Source organism: Amblyraja radiata, chromosome 6 (assembly GCF_010909765.2).
Source record: "Amblyraja radiata isolate CabotCenter1 chromosome 6, sAmbRad1.1.pri, whole genome shotgun sequence".
Classification (NCBI taxonomy): Eukaryota; Metazoa; Chordata; class Chondrichthyes; order Rajiformes; family Rajidae; genus Amblyraja; species Amblyraja radiata.
The window spans coordinates 17411028-17428254 of NC_045961.1; the positions used below are offsets into that span (position 1 = coordinate 17411028).

At 46.9% G+C, this 17227-nt stretch overlaps 1 protein-coding gene and 1 long non-coding RNA gene across 2 annotated transcripts in view; one reads left to right on the forward strand and one right to left on the reverse strand.

The window, feature by feature from the left end:
• The window catches only part of frem2 (FRAS1 related extracellular matrix 2), a 117367-nt gene that overhangs the window by 55136 nt on the left and 45004 nt on the right, over positions 1-17227 (forward strand).
• LOC116974104 lies at positions 5376-10848 on the reverse strand. Its single transcript, XR_004412282.1, has 3 exons — positions 10839-10848; positions 7274-7276; positions 5376-5434 (listed from the first exon to the last, which is right to left on the reverse strand). It is a non-coding gene; the product is annotated as an uncharacterized LOC116974104 (long non-coding RNA).

The following is a 17227-nucleotide window of genomic DNA, read 5'->3' on the forward strand; positions in this document are numbered from 1 at the left end:
GATCCTTGGTGGTAGATGCCGATGTTTCGGGTTGGGAATGTGAAGAGGGGTCCAAACCCAAAAGAAAATCTGTCAATTTCCCTACATAGATGCTGCCTGACCCGCTGAGTTCCTGATATAAGATAATCTTGAGTGAAAGCCTATGGAAGCGAAGTCATTGGGTATTTTTAAAGCGGAGAGAGACAAGGCTCTTGATTAGTAAGGGTGTCGGAGGTTGTGGGGAGAAGGCAGGAGAATGGGGTTGATAGATCAGCCATGATTGAATGGTGTGGACTCGATGGGCCGAATGGCCTAATGTCTTAACACTTCACCTGCCTTGAGTAATTGGAGATCACAATACTAGAAGATTATTAGTGAGTGTTTATTTGAACATAATTGCAGTACTTTCTGTTGTATACAAATGATTAATAAATATATGTGTCACATGCCGGAAAACAGAATAACGGCGTTTAATATCTTAGAAGTGCCGATAGGCCATAGCGATCACCAAAACAAAGCATTGTGTACACGTATTTCACAGATTTTTGCTTAGTTTAGTTTAGTTTAGAGATACAGCGCGGAAACAGGCCGTTTGGCCCACCGAGTCCGCACCGACCCGCGATCCCCGCACACTAACACTACTCCTACACACACTGGGAACAATTTACATTTATACCAAGCCAATTAACCTACAAACCTGTGAGACTTTGGAGATTGGGAGGAAACCGTAGCACCAGGAGAAAACCCACGCAGGTCACTGGGAGCATACGTGCAGACGTTACCCGTGCTCAGGATGGAACCCGTAGTCCTGGAACTCTACCGCTGCGCCACCTTGCCACGCAACAGATGTCAACATTTGTCTCTTTCAGCCCCATTGTTCTTGGCTTCCATGGGTTTCCCAAGATTAACTTAACATTAGTTTGCACACATTTACAAATGATAAAGTTAGTGGTGAACCCTGATGAAAGTTAAATGAGTCACACCCACCCATATCTCTGTGTGATGTTTGTGTGGTCTTTTGAACAGTATATAAGATCCAGATAACTCTTTCAAAATGAATTGGTACACAGTGTGATAATCTGACATGTGATAATCTGACAATTATCTAAAGATATTGGTTTGGCTCTGGATTAATGAATTAATTTTGAATGTAGTCATCTACATTTTCCCCTCTCACCTTAAAGCTAGGACAACTATTAAAAACTCAACTAATTATACATAAACAAATTCCACATGCTCTGACAAGAATTAAAACTACGGTAATATTTCTGGTAACCAAAAATGAGTAATCGTTAATGCAGGGAATGGTGAGATGTGGATCACATGTCGACAGAGGAAATGAGTTTGTCGGCTTTGTGGGCCGAAGGGCCTGTTCCTGTGCTATGCTATTCTGTGTTCTTAATGGTAGAAGATAGGTTGTGGTTCATCTATTCACTTTTATCCACTGGTATCAATAGAATTTTTAAAGGAAATGTGAGTGATATGTTTTTCTACACAGAGGGCAGTGTAGGAGCCTGCGACCTGCTGCTAGGGTTGGTGGTGGAGGCAGATACGTTAAATTGTGTTTGATTGGCTTTGAGATATGCGGGGAATGGAGGGATATGGATCACACACAGGCAGAGGAGATTAATTTAACTTGGCCCAACTTGTCCATGCCAACCAAGATGCCCCATCTACACTAGTCCCACCTGCCTGCCTTTGCCCCACATGACTCTAAACCTATCCTATCCATGTACCTAATAATAATAATAATAATAATAAATACTTTATTGATCCCCTCAGGGAAATTCAGATGTCCAGAAGCTCCCAACCAACAAACCCACAGATTCAAAACGAACGCAGACAGAAAATACATAGAATACAATGTGGACACTACCTGAGAGCAATAAATACTTAAAAAGACCAATAATTAACAGTTAAAAATTAATAATTGCAAAATGCATCCCCCTACAGCCTAGCGGTCCGAATTATAAAATCTAATGGCTGCAGGGGTGAAGGATCTCCTGAACCGCTCCGTTCTACAGGGCAGGGAGAGGAGCCGGTTGTTGTTCCGAGTGCTCTTTTGACTCTCCAGAATTATATGGAGGAGATGCCCGGGGTTTTTCATGATGACCTGCACCTTGTGCCTCATACGCCTCTCAAGCACCTCCATCCCAGAGTCTACTCTCCCCTCCAGCACTGAGCTAGCTCGTTTAACCAGTTTGACCAGCTTCCTATTGTTTTTTGCACTAATGCTGTTGCCCCAGCAGACAACAGCGTAGAAAATAATGCTTGCAACCACTGTGTTGTAAAACATGTGCAGCATATCCTTACACACATTGAAGGATTTGAGCCTTCTGAGGAAAAAGAGTCTGCTCTGGCCTTTTTTGTAGAGGGAGTCAGAGTTGACAGACCAGTCCAGTTTGTTATCAAGGTGCACTCCAAGGTATTTATATGTCTGCACCACCTCAATGTCAGCCCCTGCAGCGTTGACCGGCTGAAGGGGGAGCTTGGACCTGCCAAAGTTAACCACCATCTCTTTAGTCTTAGTTGTGTTCAGGGTGAGACAGTTCTCTTCACTCCAGGCACAAAAGGAACTGGTCAAGTTCCTGTATTCCTCCTCCTGCCCGTTCCTTACACATGCCACAATCGCTGTATCATCTGAATATTTCTGTACGTGGCATGTGTCAGACTTATAGTTAAAGTCTGCTGTATACAGGGTGAAAAGGAACGGGGCCAGAACCGTTCCCTGTGGGGCTCCAACATTGCACACCACTGTGCCAGACACACTGTCCCCCAGCTTGACAAACTGTGGTCGACCCGTCAGGTAGTCGTATATCCAGGAGATAAATGTGGAATCCACCCCCATCTTCTTAAGCTTGTCATTCAGAATCAGGGGTTGGATGGTGTTGAACGCGCTTGAAAAGTCGAAGAACATAATCCTCACATAGCCACCGGGTTTGTCCAAAAAGGAGTAGATCCGGTGCAGCATGTAGAGGACTGCGTCATCCACCCCAATGTTCTCCTGGTATGCAAACTGTAGTGGGTCGAGTGCGTGCTGGACTAGTGGTCTCAGGAGACGAATGAGTAGCCGCTCCATTGTTTTCATAATATGGGATGTAAGGGCCACCGGTCTGTAGTCGTTGATCTCGGTCGGCCGCCCTGCTTTGGGAACCGGCACGAGACATGATGTTTTCCACAGACCTGGTACCCTCCCTGGCTGGAGGCTCAGGTTGAAAATGGTCTGGAGCGGCTCCGCCAGCTGAGCCACACAGTCTTTTAGTAGCCTGGGACATACACCATCAGGGCTAGCTGCTTTACCTGCCTAAATGCCTTCTAAATGTTGTTATAGTCCCTGCCTCAACCACCTCCTCTGGCAGCTCGTTCCACACACCCACTGTGTGAAAAACATTGCCCAGGTTACTATTGAATCTTTTCCTTCTCACCTTAAACCTATGGCCTCTGGGTCCTGAGTCCCCTTTTCTGGGTGTGCATTCACCTGACTACGGGTGCTGTCTGTATACAGTTTGCACGCTGTTCTGACTGCGTATTCAGTCTGTCTCTTTAAATTTGTAACTGGGATAAGTTGTCACTTTTTCGGGAAAATTATTTAGATGACTGAGACTCACCCAACCCACTCCACAGGCTGCCTCTTGCAGATGACTTTATACATTTCACTTCATAAAGTTTCATTTTGTAAGTTTATCTTGTAAAGTAATGTTTCACGTAGATTGGGAATGGATTTCCACCTGTAAAAATGAACCAGCTATCGACCTCCATTTCGGTCTCTTTGTTTCTGAAGAGTGCCTTCAAAACCTGCCATGAATTTGTAGGAAGGAACTGTAGATGCTGGTTTATACTGAAGATAGAATGGATGTGGAGAGGATGTTTCCACTAGTGGGAGAGTCTAGGACCAGAGGTCAAAGCCTCAGAATTAAAGGATGTTCTTTTAGGAAGGAGATGAGGAGGCATTTCTTTACTCAGAGGGTTGGTGAATCTGTGGAATTCTTTGCCACAGAAGGCTCTGAAGCCAAAGTCAGTGGATATATTTAAAGCAGAGATAGATAGATTCTTGATTATTACGGGTGTCGGAGGTTATGGGGAGAGAGTAGGAGACTGGGGTTGGGAGGGGAGGTAGATCAGCCCTGATTGAATGGCGGAGTAGACTTTATGGGCCGAATGGCCTAATTCACCTCCTATGTCTTATGATCTTATGATAGACATAAAATGCTGGAACTCAGCGGGACAGGCAGCATCTCGAGCTGGAAGGAATGGGTGACGTTTTAGGTCGAGACCTTTCTTCTTGACTACTTAAATTTCCTGACTACTGCATCGAACATGATTGTAGCATTAAAATGACATTGTACTCAAACCCAGATATCCTGTTGTGCATGTAATAGGTAACATTTAAAGCAGGACTTTTATATTATCCCGGGGAGCAGTTAAATGAATTGCCAGGGAATAGAAAGCAATTTGAAATGGAAGACCTGGTTGCAGAATTGTTTTGAGAGATCGAGGACCAGAGGACATAGGTTTAAGGAGAAAAGATGTAATAGGGATCTGAGGTGTAACTTTTTCACACAAAGGGTGGTGGGTGTATGGAACAAGCTGCCAGAGAAGGTAGTTGAGGCTGGGACTATTGCAACGTTTAAGAAACAGTTAGACTGGTACATGGATGGGACAGGTTAGGAGGGATATGGACCAAAAGCAGGCAGGTGGGACTAGTGTAGCTGGGACGTGTTGGCTGGTGTGGGCAAGTTGGGCCGAAGGGCCTGTTTTCACGCTGTATCACTCTATGACTATGAGATATAAAGATGTGAAGAAACCAACTAAAATGAATAGCTTACTTTTTGGAAATATAAGAAACTGATGCATAACTATACAATGGTACACAAAAATGCTGGAGGAACTCAGCGGGTGAAGCAGCATCTATGGAGCGAAGGAAATAGGCGACGTTTCGGGTCGAGACCCTTCTTCAGACTGATGTGGGGGTGGGGGGGTGGGAAGAAGAAAGGAAGAGGCGGAGACAGTGGGCTGCTCTTCCTTTCTTCTTCCTGCCCAACCCCACATCAGTCTGAAGAAGGGTCTCGACCCGAAACGTCGCCTATTTCCTTCGCTCCATAGATGCTGCCTCACTCGCTGAGTTTCTCCAGCATTTTTGTCTACCAAAGCTTTTCCAGCACCTGCTGTTCTTTCTTAAACATAACTATACAATTATACTTTCCCAATGTATCTTACCAATTGTCAATCTTGTAGTCACACTTAAGACTAATATTGGGGAAATCTAGTCAAAGAGTGGCACGGTGGCGCAGCAGTAGAGTTGCTGCCTCACAACGCCAGTGACCGGGGTTCCACCCTGACCACGGGTGCTGTCTCTACATAGTTTGTACCTTCTCCCTGTGACCGCGTGGGTTTTCTCCGGATGCTCCGGTTTCCACCCACACTCCAAAGTGGTGCAGATTTGTCGGTTAACTGGCTAGTTGAAGTGTGAGATAGTGCTAGTGTGAATGGGTGATCATTGGTCAGCGTGGACCTGATGGGCCGAAAGTCCTGTTTCCATACTTTATCTCTGAAAACAATAAAAGAACGAAAACTAATTGATTCTGGCAATAAGCTTGAGATCTAGGTCTCTGTTGATAAATTTTCATTCCGAAAATAGTCTGAATATTTTATTCCGAAGATCAATGAATGAACCAATGAAATTCCATGCCGACATTGAAATGTTAAAAAAAAAAGCAATTTAGATTAAAGGTGTTGGAGTAACTCTGTGAGTCAGACAGCATCTCTGGAGAACATGGATAGGTGACGTTTCAGGTTGGGATCGTGAATGATGGTTCAGATGGTGGGAGAAAGTTTAAACATGTTGTTCTCTATGTTCTCCAGAGATGCTGCCTGACTTTACGTTTAAGAGATACAGCATGGAAACGGGTCCGTCGGCCCACCGAGTCCACACCAACCATTGCAAATTTGCAGATGACACAAAGCTGGGTGGCAGTGTGAACTGTGAGGAGGATGCTATGAGAATGCAGGGTGACTTGGACAGGTTGGGGGAGTGGGCAGATGCATGGCAGATGAAGTTTAAAGCGGATAAATGTGAGGTTATCCACTTTGGTAGCAAGAACAGGAAGGCAAATTACTATCTAAATGTCGTCAAGTTGAGAAAAGGGGAAGTACAACGGGATCTGGGGGGTCCTTGTTCATCAGTCTATGATAGTAAGCATGCAGGTACAGCAGGCAGTGAAGAAAGCAAATGGCATGTTGGCCTTTATAACAAGAGGAGTCGAATATAGGAGCAAAGAGGTCCTTCTACAGTTGGACAGAGCCCTAGTGAGACCACACCTGGAGTATTGTGTGCAGTTTTGGTCCCTTAATTTGAGGAAGGAATTTCTTGCTATTGAGGGAGTGCAGCGTAGGTTTACAAGGTTAATTCCCGGGATGGCGGGACTGTCATATGCTGAGAGAATGGAGCAGCTGGGCTTGTACACTCTGGAGTTTAGAAGGATAGGAGGTTATCTCATTGAAACATATAAGATTGTTAAGGGTTTGGACACGCTAGAGGCAGGAAACATGTTCCCGATGTTGGGGGAGTCCAGAACCAGGGGCCACAGTTTAAGAATAAGGAGTAAGCCATTTAGAACGGAGACGAGGAAACACATTTTCTCACAGAGAGTTGTGATTCTGTGGAATTCTCTGCCTCAGAGGGCAGTGGAGGCAGGTTCTCTGGATGCTTTCAAGAGAGAGCTGGATAGGGCTCTTAAAAATAGAGTCAGGGGATATGGGGAGAAGGCAGGAACGGGGTACTGATTGGGGATGATCAGCCATGATCACATTAAATGGCGGTGCTGGCTCGAAGGGGCAAATGGCCTCCTCCTGCACCTATTGTCTATTGTCACCCGTTCACACTAGTTCTATGTTATCTCACTTTCTTATCCACTCCCTACACACTCGGGGCAATTTACCGAGGGCCAACTAACCTGCAAACACGCACGTCTTTGGGATGTGAGAGGAAACCATAGTACCCGGGACGAAACCCATGCAGTCACCGAGATAATTCAAACTGAACACAGACGGCACCTGAGGCCAGGATCGAACCCGGGTCTCTGACGCTGCGAGGCCGCGCCTCTGCCCACTGCGCCACCACACCGCTAATGTTTTTTGGGAGCTGAGATTGTCTCCAGTAGACGCAGTTGTGTCCGGCCTTTCGTTGCATTGTGTTTATGTTGCTGGAATGCAGAGTGTGATCATCGTCAGTCTGAGCACTGCAGATGTTTTCCATTAAGGACTCCATAAAATAAGAGATTTGAGACCTTAATACCTTCTCACGAGTGTCACAGCACAATCTCGGCTCAGAAGTAAGCATTGGTGTGGTGTATCCTGTGACATTCCCACATGGACACTAATAACAATATCCGGAATCACATTGTACTTCAGAGGAGAAGACGGGGATGTAATTCAGGCCCAGTTTAAGGGACAGATGTTTCAGCTCAAGCCCCCTCATTCTCACCCATGAAATCTGCCAAATTATTCATTGCCGTCTTAATGTAGGAATAGGATTAGTCATTGACTTTTATTAACGATCTTTCCCCCGCCTCTTTTCTCCACTTTGAGGCCGCTTTGTAACGATGGATTGTGTTGCAAATCAGTCCAATTAATAACTCATAATTAAATAGGTGTTCCACTAGAATCTATGGGTCGAATCCTCCCCCTACAAACAATCTCTTTAGAACATAGGACAGCAAAAAATCAGGCCCTTCAGCCCACAAGGTCTGAAGAAGGGTCTCGACCCGAAACATCACCCATTCCTTCTCTCCAGAGATGCTGCCTGTCCCGCTGTGTTACTCCAGCATTTTGTGTCCTCCAGAGATGCTGCCTCACCCGCTGTGTTACTCCAGCATTTTGTGTCTACCTTCGATTTAAACCAGCGTCTGCAGTTCTTTCTGGCACACGCTGCCTGTCCTGCTGAGTTACTCCGGCATTTTGTGTCTATCAACTTTGGTTTATTGTCACGTGTACTGAGCTGCCGTGAAAAGCTTTTGTTGTGTGCGAACCATTCAGCGGCAAGACTACACCTGATTACAGTCGACCCGTCCACAGTGTGCAGATACGTGTCAAAGGAATACATGTCAATGTTTAGTGCAAGATTAAGTCCAGTAAAGTCTGATTAAAGACAGTCTGAGGGTCTCCTACGAGGTAGAGGAGAGGTCAGGACCACTCTTTAGTTGGTGAGAGGATGGTTCCGTTGCATGATAACAGCTGGGAAGAAACTGTCCCTGGAGGTGTGTGCTTTCACACTTTTTAGGGCCCAGTTTAAGGGCTAGATGCTTTAGTTCAAGTCCCCTCATTCCCACCATGAAGTTTGCCAAAATTGTCCATTGCCATCTTAATATAAGAATAGGATTTTTATTAACTATCTTTCCCCGGCCTCTTTCCTCCACATTTGAGTCTGTTTTCTAATGATGGATGTGTCGTGCACCCTTACAAGATTGCAGTCCAATTAATAACTCCGAATTCAAAAGCTGTTCAGCTGGAATCCACAGGTTTAATCCTCCCACACACACACAGTCTCCTACACAGAACATAAAATGTAGAAGATGGAACAGCACATAAAACAAAGAACAGGCCAGGGACAGGCCCTTCGGCCCACAATGTCCGTGCTGAACATGATGCCAAGTTAAACTAACCTCATCTGCCTGCACGTGATCCATATCCCTCCGTTCCTTGCACCTGTCCAAATGTCTTATAAATGCTGTGATAGTCCCCGCCTCAACTACCTCCTCTGGCAGCTCGTTCCATACACCCACCACCCTCTGTGTGGAAAATGTTGTCCCTCAGATTACTATTAAATCTTTCCTCTCTCACCTTAAACCTATGCCCTCTGGTTCTTGATTCACCCCCATCCTGGACAAAAGACTTTGCATTCACTCTATCTGCTCCTGCCTAATTATCTAATTGTGGCTGATGAAGTGACAGATGAATGGACAGGAAAGGTTGAGAGGGATGTGGGCGGGTAGGTGGGACTATGTAGATGGTGTAGATGGGGCATGTTGGGCCGACATGGGCAAGCTGGGCTGAAGGGGATGCTTCCACGCTGTATGACCCTAATGGTAGGCTCAGGAACACTTTCAAAGCCAGTGGTTAATGCCCCTGTCCCACTTAGGAAACCTGAACGGAAACTCTGTAGACTTTGCGCACCACCCAAGGTTTCCGTGCGGTTCCTGGAGGTTCCCAGAGGTTTTTGTCAGTCTCCCTACCTGCTTCCACTACCTTCAACCTCCGGCAACCACCTGCAACCTCCGGGAACCGCACGGAAACCTTGGGTGGGGCACAAAGTCTCCAGAGGTTTCCATTCAGGTTTCCTAAGTGGGACAGGGGCACAATTAACCCCTGTGTCTTTACATCCGAGTTGCTCCGTGCTGTTGAGATGGAGATTTACTGAGATGAAATTGGATCTCCTCTGCAGAACTCCCACTACTTTTGGACAGGGGTAATGAATTTGGGGGTTGCACAAGATTTAGGACAACTCCCCAGGAGACCAGGATCTGTGCAAGTCTGTTCCTTGTTTCCACTTTGAAACTTTCATCCGTTTTGAACGTTTTTTAATCTTCCCTCGTCACTCAACAAAAGCATGTGCCGCCCGTCCACTGTGTGTGTGTGTGTATTGCCAGACTGATCTATTGGGGGATCCCTGCACAAACTCCTGGGGCTTTGCCAAAGAGAGCCCACACACAAACTGGAGCAACAGCACCTCATATTGCGTTTGGGTAGCTCGCAAACCCCACAGTATCAACATGGAATTCTCCCTGTGACCACGTGGGTTTTCCCCGGGTGCTCCGGTTTCTTCCCAAGTCCTAAAGACGTGCGGGTTTGTAGGTTAATTGCCCCTAGTGTGCAGGGAGTGGATGTGAAAGTGGGATAATACAGAACTAGTGTGAACGGGTGATCAATGATCGGCCTGGACTTGATGGGCTGAAGGGCCTGTTTCCTAGCTGTATCAATCGATTGATCAATCCATCATACTCATACAGTGAGGAAACAGGCCCTTCGGCCCAAGTTGCCCGTGCCGATCAATATGTCCCATCCACATTAGTCCCAATTCTTCTAATTGTCTTTTTTTTTTTGCTTGGTGGTGAGTACCTGGAACGGGCTGCCAGGGTTGGTGATGGAGGCAGATGCGATAGTGATATTTAAGAGACTTTTGGATAGGCACATGGGTATGCAGGGAATGGAGGGATAAGGATCAAGTGCAGTCGGAGGAGATTAGTTTAACTTGGCATCATGTTCGGCTGTACTTTTCTACAGACACAAAATGCTGGAGTAACTCAGCGGGTCAGGCAGCATCTCTGGAGAGGGTTGGAACCTACTTCAGACTGCTTAATGTCTCAAGAAGGTTCCCACCCAAAACGTCACCTGTTCCTTCTCTCCACAGATGCTGCCTGTCCCGCTGAGTTACTCCAGCATTTTGTGTCTATCTTCTGTATAAACCAGCATCTGCAGTTCCTTCCGACACATTGCACTGTTCTTTGTTCAAGTTACTGTGCTGCAGAATTGTACATATAATTCATGTGTAGGAAGGAACTGCAGATGTTGGTTTACACTGAAGATAGACACAAAATGCTGGAGTAATTCAGCGGGGCAGACAACATTTCTGGAGAAAAGGAATAGGTGACTTTTTGGGTCGAGACCCTTCTTCAGACTGAGGGGCGGGAGAGAGGGAAACTGGAGGTATGATAAGGTACAGAACAAATCAGAGCCGGCACCGATGGCCAAGGAGCCCACAATGGTCTATTGTGGGCTTATGTGTAATTCATGTTTAGTGTGTGTGTTGTCCGAGTCTATATGCCTGTGAAGCTACTAGAAGCAAAATTGTCGTTGAACCACACGGTATAAATGACAATAAACTCAACTTGGCACGAGTTACGTGAAAGATTAAAAAATAAATTGCAGGAGGAATAACGTCCTTTTTTCTGGGCATTGATTAGAAATGGTAATTTTGGTTCATTTTGCCTGCAAAAGTTGCCTGACCTGCTGAGAATTATTAACTATTGTAGGGCGGCACAGTGGTGCAGCGGTAGAGTTGCTGCCTCACAGCGCCAGAGAACCCTGGTTCAATCCTAACTACGGGTGCTGTCTGTATGAAGTTTGTGCGTTCTCCCCGTGACCTGCATGGCTTTTCGCCCGGTGCTCCGGTTTCCTCCCGCACTCCAACGCCACGCAGGTTTGTAGGTTAAAGGGCCTGTCCCACTTGGGAATTATTTGCGAGTCATTTACGCGACAGGCCGGTAGTGACTGTCGCGTGAAAATCGGCCAGCAGTACGACAGTCGTGCGGCAAGTGTTCTTGAGGGCCCTGCTTCTTTTGGGAACCATTTGTGATGTCGTTTGTACTTAGTCCGATCTCTGTGGCAAGGATATTCCCAGAGAAAATTTTTCAAAACTACGCGCGCTTTATACCCTGGTGGTCACGTGGTTCGGCGCTCAAATGGCGCGCCGACAGCGTACGGGCGGCGCATGGTTACAGCGTTGATGCACGGTGACGTATAATAAATGATCATAGGCAATGTTTGTGCATCACCGTGCGTAACCATGCGTCACCACGCACTACACGTACGCCGTCAATATGTCTGCATACGCCATCAGTACGTCAGCGGCGCAAGGGATACGTCACGCAGGTGGCGTGCGAGGATTGTGAGCAATCCAAAATCCTGGGCGCCGTGCATTACCGCGCGTCACTGCATATGCCACCACGCCTCACCACGCGCCACTAATTTTTAGGATGTTGCATAATGGCGCACAAATGACGGCCAAGCGGGACAGGCCCTTTATTGGCTTCTAGAAGTTATAAATTGTGGCTGGTGTGTAGGATAGTGCTAGTAGTGTACGGGTGATCGCTGGCTGACGCGGTTTTGGTGGACCAGGTTAGCACGCTGCATCTCTAAAGTCTAAAGTCCATGGATTTTAAATGTCGATTAGCCAGCGACTCCAGTAGTTTAGCTGTTGTGTTGGGGGAGCGATGGCCTAATGTAATCCTCTGGCAAAGCGGAGTTAATGATCGGGAGATAATTGGATCTGGAAGCAGAGAGAGAGCAGGACGACGCTAGCTTGAATCTCAATTTTCCATCACACATTCCTGTGTCCACATTGATAAAGCAAGCTGGCTGTCAAACGCTCTCACACTGTAATTAACCCGCATGTTCGTGGCACCCTGCAGTCTTGCGCTGGGGGCAGGCTGTAATTATAGTCTGACAGGTCTGACATTAGCTGCACAATCATTGCGAATGGGGGAGTTTCGGAAGGAACGGTTGATGGCGACTGTAAACAGATACAAAGATGGTGCAAGTGGAGAACGTTTACCGCTGAGCAGACACAAGGAATTGCAGATGTTGAGCAAAGCAGGAAAACGTGCCCCGAATATCTCTTCGAAACATTGCCCCTCTCACCAGCTGTTATATCTTTGTGTACGGGTCACATTCACGTTCTAAAATGCAGAACAATAATGTTTTTTTTAAAGTTATACGTTTTGTGTTGTGATTTCAAGAAAAGAGTAAACCACCAAATTTACAGAAATTACAGAGGTCAAACTCACTTGAAAGTTTAATGAGGGAAATAAATCCACATTGGCAGCGCGTGCCATTTAAATATGATTTAATTAATAGCAAACACAGAGGCACAAGGAACTGCAGATGGTGGAATCTTGAGCAAATCACAAAGTGCCGGAGGAACTCAGCGGGTCAGACAGCATCTGTGGAGGGAATAGAGAGGTATCCTAAACCACAAATTACACGATTTCTGAAGTGCGTTGATGGGAGGGGAGTTTAGCAAACGGGAGCTCGCGTAGGCCTAGGCGGACTAAGCAGTAGTGTTCAGCGAAACGATCGCCAAGCCTGCGCTTGGTCTCGCCGACATATAGGAGTCCACACCTTCAACAGCGGATACAGTAGATGAGATTGGAGGAGGTGCAAGTGAACCTCTGCCTCACCTGAAAGGACTGTCGGGGTCCCTGGATGGAGTCGAGGGGGGAGGTAAAGGGACAGGTGTTGCATCTCCTGCCGTTGCAGGGGAAGGTACCTGGGGAGGGGGTGGTTTAGGTGGGCAGGGATGAGTTAACCAGGGAGATGCGGAAGGAACAGTCTCTACGGAAAGCAGAAAGGGGTGTAGATGGGAAGACGTGGCTAGTGGGTGGGATCCTGTTGGAGGTGGGGAAAATGTCGGAAGATTATGTGTTGTATGTGACGGCTGCTAGGGTGGAAGGTGAGGACTAGGGGCAGTGCATTCACTCTATGAATGAATGAATGAATGAATGAATGAATGAATGAATGAATGAATGAGGGATTATGTCCCCGTAGCGACTGGGAGGAGAGAGAGCAAGGGCCTCATCTATGACTCCATATCCCTAAAGAATGAGGACATCTCAGATGTTCTGGCATGGAACACCTCATCTTGGGTGCAGATGCGACATTGACGGAGGAATTGGGAGTAGGGGATATAGTCTTTGCAGGAGGCAGGGTGGGAAGAAGTGTAGTCGCGATAGTTGTGGGAGTCAGTAGGTTTATATTAGACGTCAGTTTTTAGTCTATCTCCTGTGATGGAGACAGTGAGATCAAGAAAAGGGAGGGAGGTGTCGGAGATGGTCCAAGTGAATTTGAGCGCAGGATGGGACTTGGTGGTGAAGTTCATGAAGTCCATGAGTTCTGCATGGGTGCAGGAGGTATCACCGATGCAGTCGTCAATGTAACGGAGATAGAGTTCGGGGATAGGGCCAGTGTACGCCTGGAACAGGGATTGTTCAACATACCCTACAAAGAGGCAGGCATAGCTGGGGCCCATGCGGGTGCCCATAGCTACGCCTTGGACTTGGAGGAAGTGGGAGGAGTTGAAGGAGAAGTTGTTGAGAGTGGGGACCAGCTCCGCTAGGCAGGGGAGAGTGTTGGTAAGGGCAATTGGCTGGTTCTGGGGCCGAGGAAGAAATGGAGGGCTTTAAGACCTTCCTGGTGGGGGATGTAGAGTGGTGTAGAGTGGCTGAACATCCATAGTAAAGATGAGGGAATGGGGGCCTGGAAAACGGATGTCATTAAAGAGACGAAGGGCGTGTGAGGTGTCTTGGACAGGTCGGGAGGGATTGGACCAGGGGGGATAGACTGGAGTCGAGGTACGTGGAAACGAATTCAGTGGGACAGGAGCAGTCTTTGGTGTAAACCAGCATCTGCAGTTCCTTCCTACACATATCATTTGAGGGTTGGATGTGAATCAGTATTGGAAAAATCATATAGATTCTCAGTATCCAGCCTTCAAGATTCAAGAGAGTTTATTGTCATGTGTCCCAGATAGGACAATTAAATTCTTGCTTTGCTTCAGCACAACAGAATATAGGAGGCATAAATAAATACAGAACAGAACAGTGTGACCATATACCAATGAATATATATATATATATATATACACACATAAATAAACAGATAAAGTGCAATGGGCTATTTAATTATCAGAGTTTTGTTTGAGGAGTTTAATAGCCTGATGGCTGTGGGGAAGTAGCTATTCCTGAACCTGGATGTTGCAGATTTCAGGCTCCTGTACCTTCTACCTGAAGGCAGCGGGGAGATCAGTGGGTGGCCAGGATGGTGTGGGTCCTTGATGATGCTGCCAGCCTTTTTGAGGCAGCGGCTGCGATAGACCTTAATCAACTAATTTGTTGAAAAGAGAGAAAATATTTGAAATTCCTTGGCAAATGATTAAACTGCTTTTCAAGGTTGAACAATCTGTTGAAAAATGTATTAAAACATTACCGTAAAATAGAAAATTGAAAAGATTTATTCTGAGTTAAGAAGGCTATGTTATGCATGCCTTAATTGATCTAGTTTAGTTCTTATTTTTAAAGATATAGCGTGGAAACAGGCCCTTCGTGCCACCGAGACCATGCCATCCAACAATCACCTTGTATATTACCATTACCCAACACAATAGGGACAATTTACAATTTTACAGGATAAAACTCCAAACCTGCACGTCTTTGGATTGTGGGAGGAAACCGGAGCACCCGGAGAAAACCCACGTAGTCACAGGGAGAAGGTACAAACTCCTTACAGACAGCACCCGTAGTTAGTATCGAACCCGGTTCTCTGGCGCTGTAAGGCTGCAACTCTACCGCTGCGCTGTGAGACAGCAGCTCTAGTGTCTACCGCTGCGCCACTGTGAATGGATATTATATTTTCACAGCCTGCCTTTAATTCAAACTGCTTTGGTGTTTGTGTTTTATTTTTATGCCTGAGTGGATTTCCAACAGAATAAATCCTGTCAACTGTGCATTGTGTTTATCTGTGACTTATTGGTGAGTTTCTCCCTGTTTCTGGTATCTGCGGAATGTTTCCATCGGCGCTGTCTCTCGTTTTCTACTAGAGGCGACTTTAAATAGTGAGTTTCAACAGGCTCTCTGCATTAGAGCCCAGCCTGACACAATCCCCACCTGATTCCAATGCAAAGTGCACTTTGTAAAATAAATAAAAATAGGGACAAGGAACTGCAGGTGCCGCTTTGCAAAAAAAAGACACAAGGTGCCTGACCCGCTGAGTTCCAGCACTTTGTGTCTTTTTTTTATTTTAAGTAAGTGGTTAATTATCGCCAGGGGTTTGTTTGTAGCCGAAAGGCATATTGTTCCTTGCAGGAGCATCCTCCTATAAGATCAGCATGGGCAAGTTGGGCCGAAGGGCCTGCTTCACTGTGGTGTGACTCTGTGACTCCGATGCTTCAGCTCTTGAATGAGACTCAAGGAACTGCAGGTGCTGGAACCTTGAGCAAAACCCAAAGTGCTGGAGGAACTCAGCGGGTCAGGCAGCATCTGTGGAGGGAATGGACAGATGATGTTTCAGGTCGGGGCCCTTCTTTACACTGATTCAAGTCTGAAAAGGGTCCTGACTTGAAATGTTGTCTGCCCATTTTCTCCACAGCTGCTGTCTGACCTGTTGAGTTCCTCCAGCACTTTGCATTACACTGTTTAAGGGCCTGACTGCCTAATTTTATTAACAGATTGTTAAGGGGCCTGTCTCTAATCTGCGAGTTTAGAAGAGTTTGCGCTCGGCTCAATCTCGCAGCATGTTCGACACGTGGTCCTAGGATGTCCTATGAGGTCACTGGAACTCTCCTTCATGCTCGAGGGAAGTTCCCGAATACTTGCGGCCTCAGCTAGGTCGTGGAAAAAATTTCAGCGAGTAAAATTTGGTCTGCATGGTTCTTTTAAACGTAGTGCAGTGGAGTGGGGTCGCTATGTAGTTACAGGCAGTCGAGGGCAGCCGTAGGCAATCTCCTTCACTGACCGGGCATTTTGATTGGCTCATTGGAGTTTACAGGACCAAGGAAAACCTCCCGGTAGGTTAAATGCTCGCTAAACTTTATTAAAAGTTGTCTGGCTTCTTAAAAGTGTCTCGTTCTCTCCCCCTTCTCCCCCCCTTCTCCTCCCCCTCTCTCCCCCTCTCTCCCCCACTCTCCCCCACTCTCCCCCTCTCTCCCCCTCTCTCCCCTTCTCTCCCCTTCTCTCCGCGCTCTCTAAAGGACTTACCGTACACTGTGCTTCCTCTTCATCGCGGGTGTGAATTTCAGACAGCGCTCCCCCGCTTTCCTGGCCCCGCCTTTGCGATGTGTTTGTGTGTGTGTGTGCGTGCGTGCGTGCGTGCGTGTGTGTGTGTGTGTGCGTGTGTGTGTGCGTGTGTGTGTGTGTGTGTGCGTGTGTGTGTGTGTGTGCGTGCGTGCGTGCGTGCGTGCGTGTGTGTGTGCGTGTGTGCGTGCGTGCGTGCGTGTGCGGTCGGTCAATCCAGCTCGCGGTTTCAACGTTGACGGTCGATCCAGCTCGAGGTTTTCCAGGCGAGTGCCCTCTGGCTTGAAGGTCAAAGACACTCTTCTTAACTTGCGGATTAGTTCACCACAGTGGGAAAGCCCCTTAATTGTTAAGGGCCTGTCCCCCATGGCCGTCATTTGCGCGTAATTTACGCAACATCATTTACACGTCATGACACAACGTGATGCACGTATGGTGCCCATTGCGCGCGCATGGTGACATAGGCAATGACGCAGTCGCGCGCGGCGTCCCAGGATTTTAGGATGTACAAAATCTTCCCGCGCCATCTGCGTGACGCGCAAATGACAGCCAAGTGGGACAGGACCTTTAAACTTTAGTAATTTTTTTAATATTTAAAATGTGAATATCTAGTTTTTAACTTTGTAGAGGTGCTAGTACACAGCAATGACATGTGTCATCATGAAAAGATAGGTCTATCAGTAACAGAA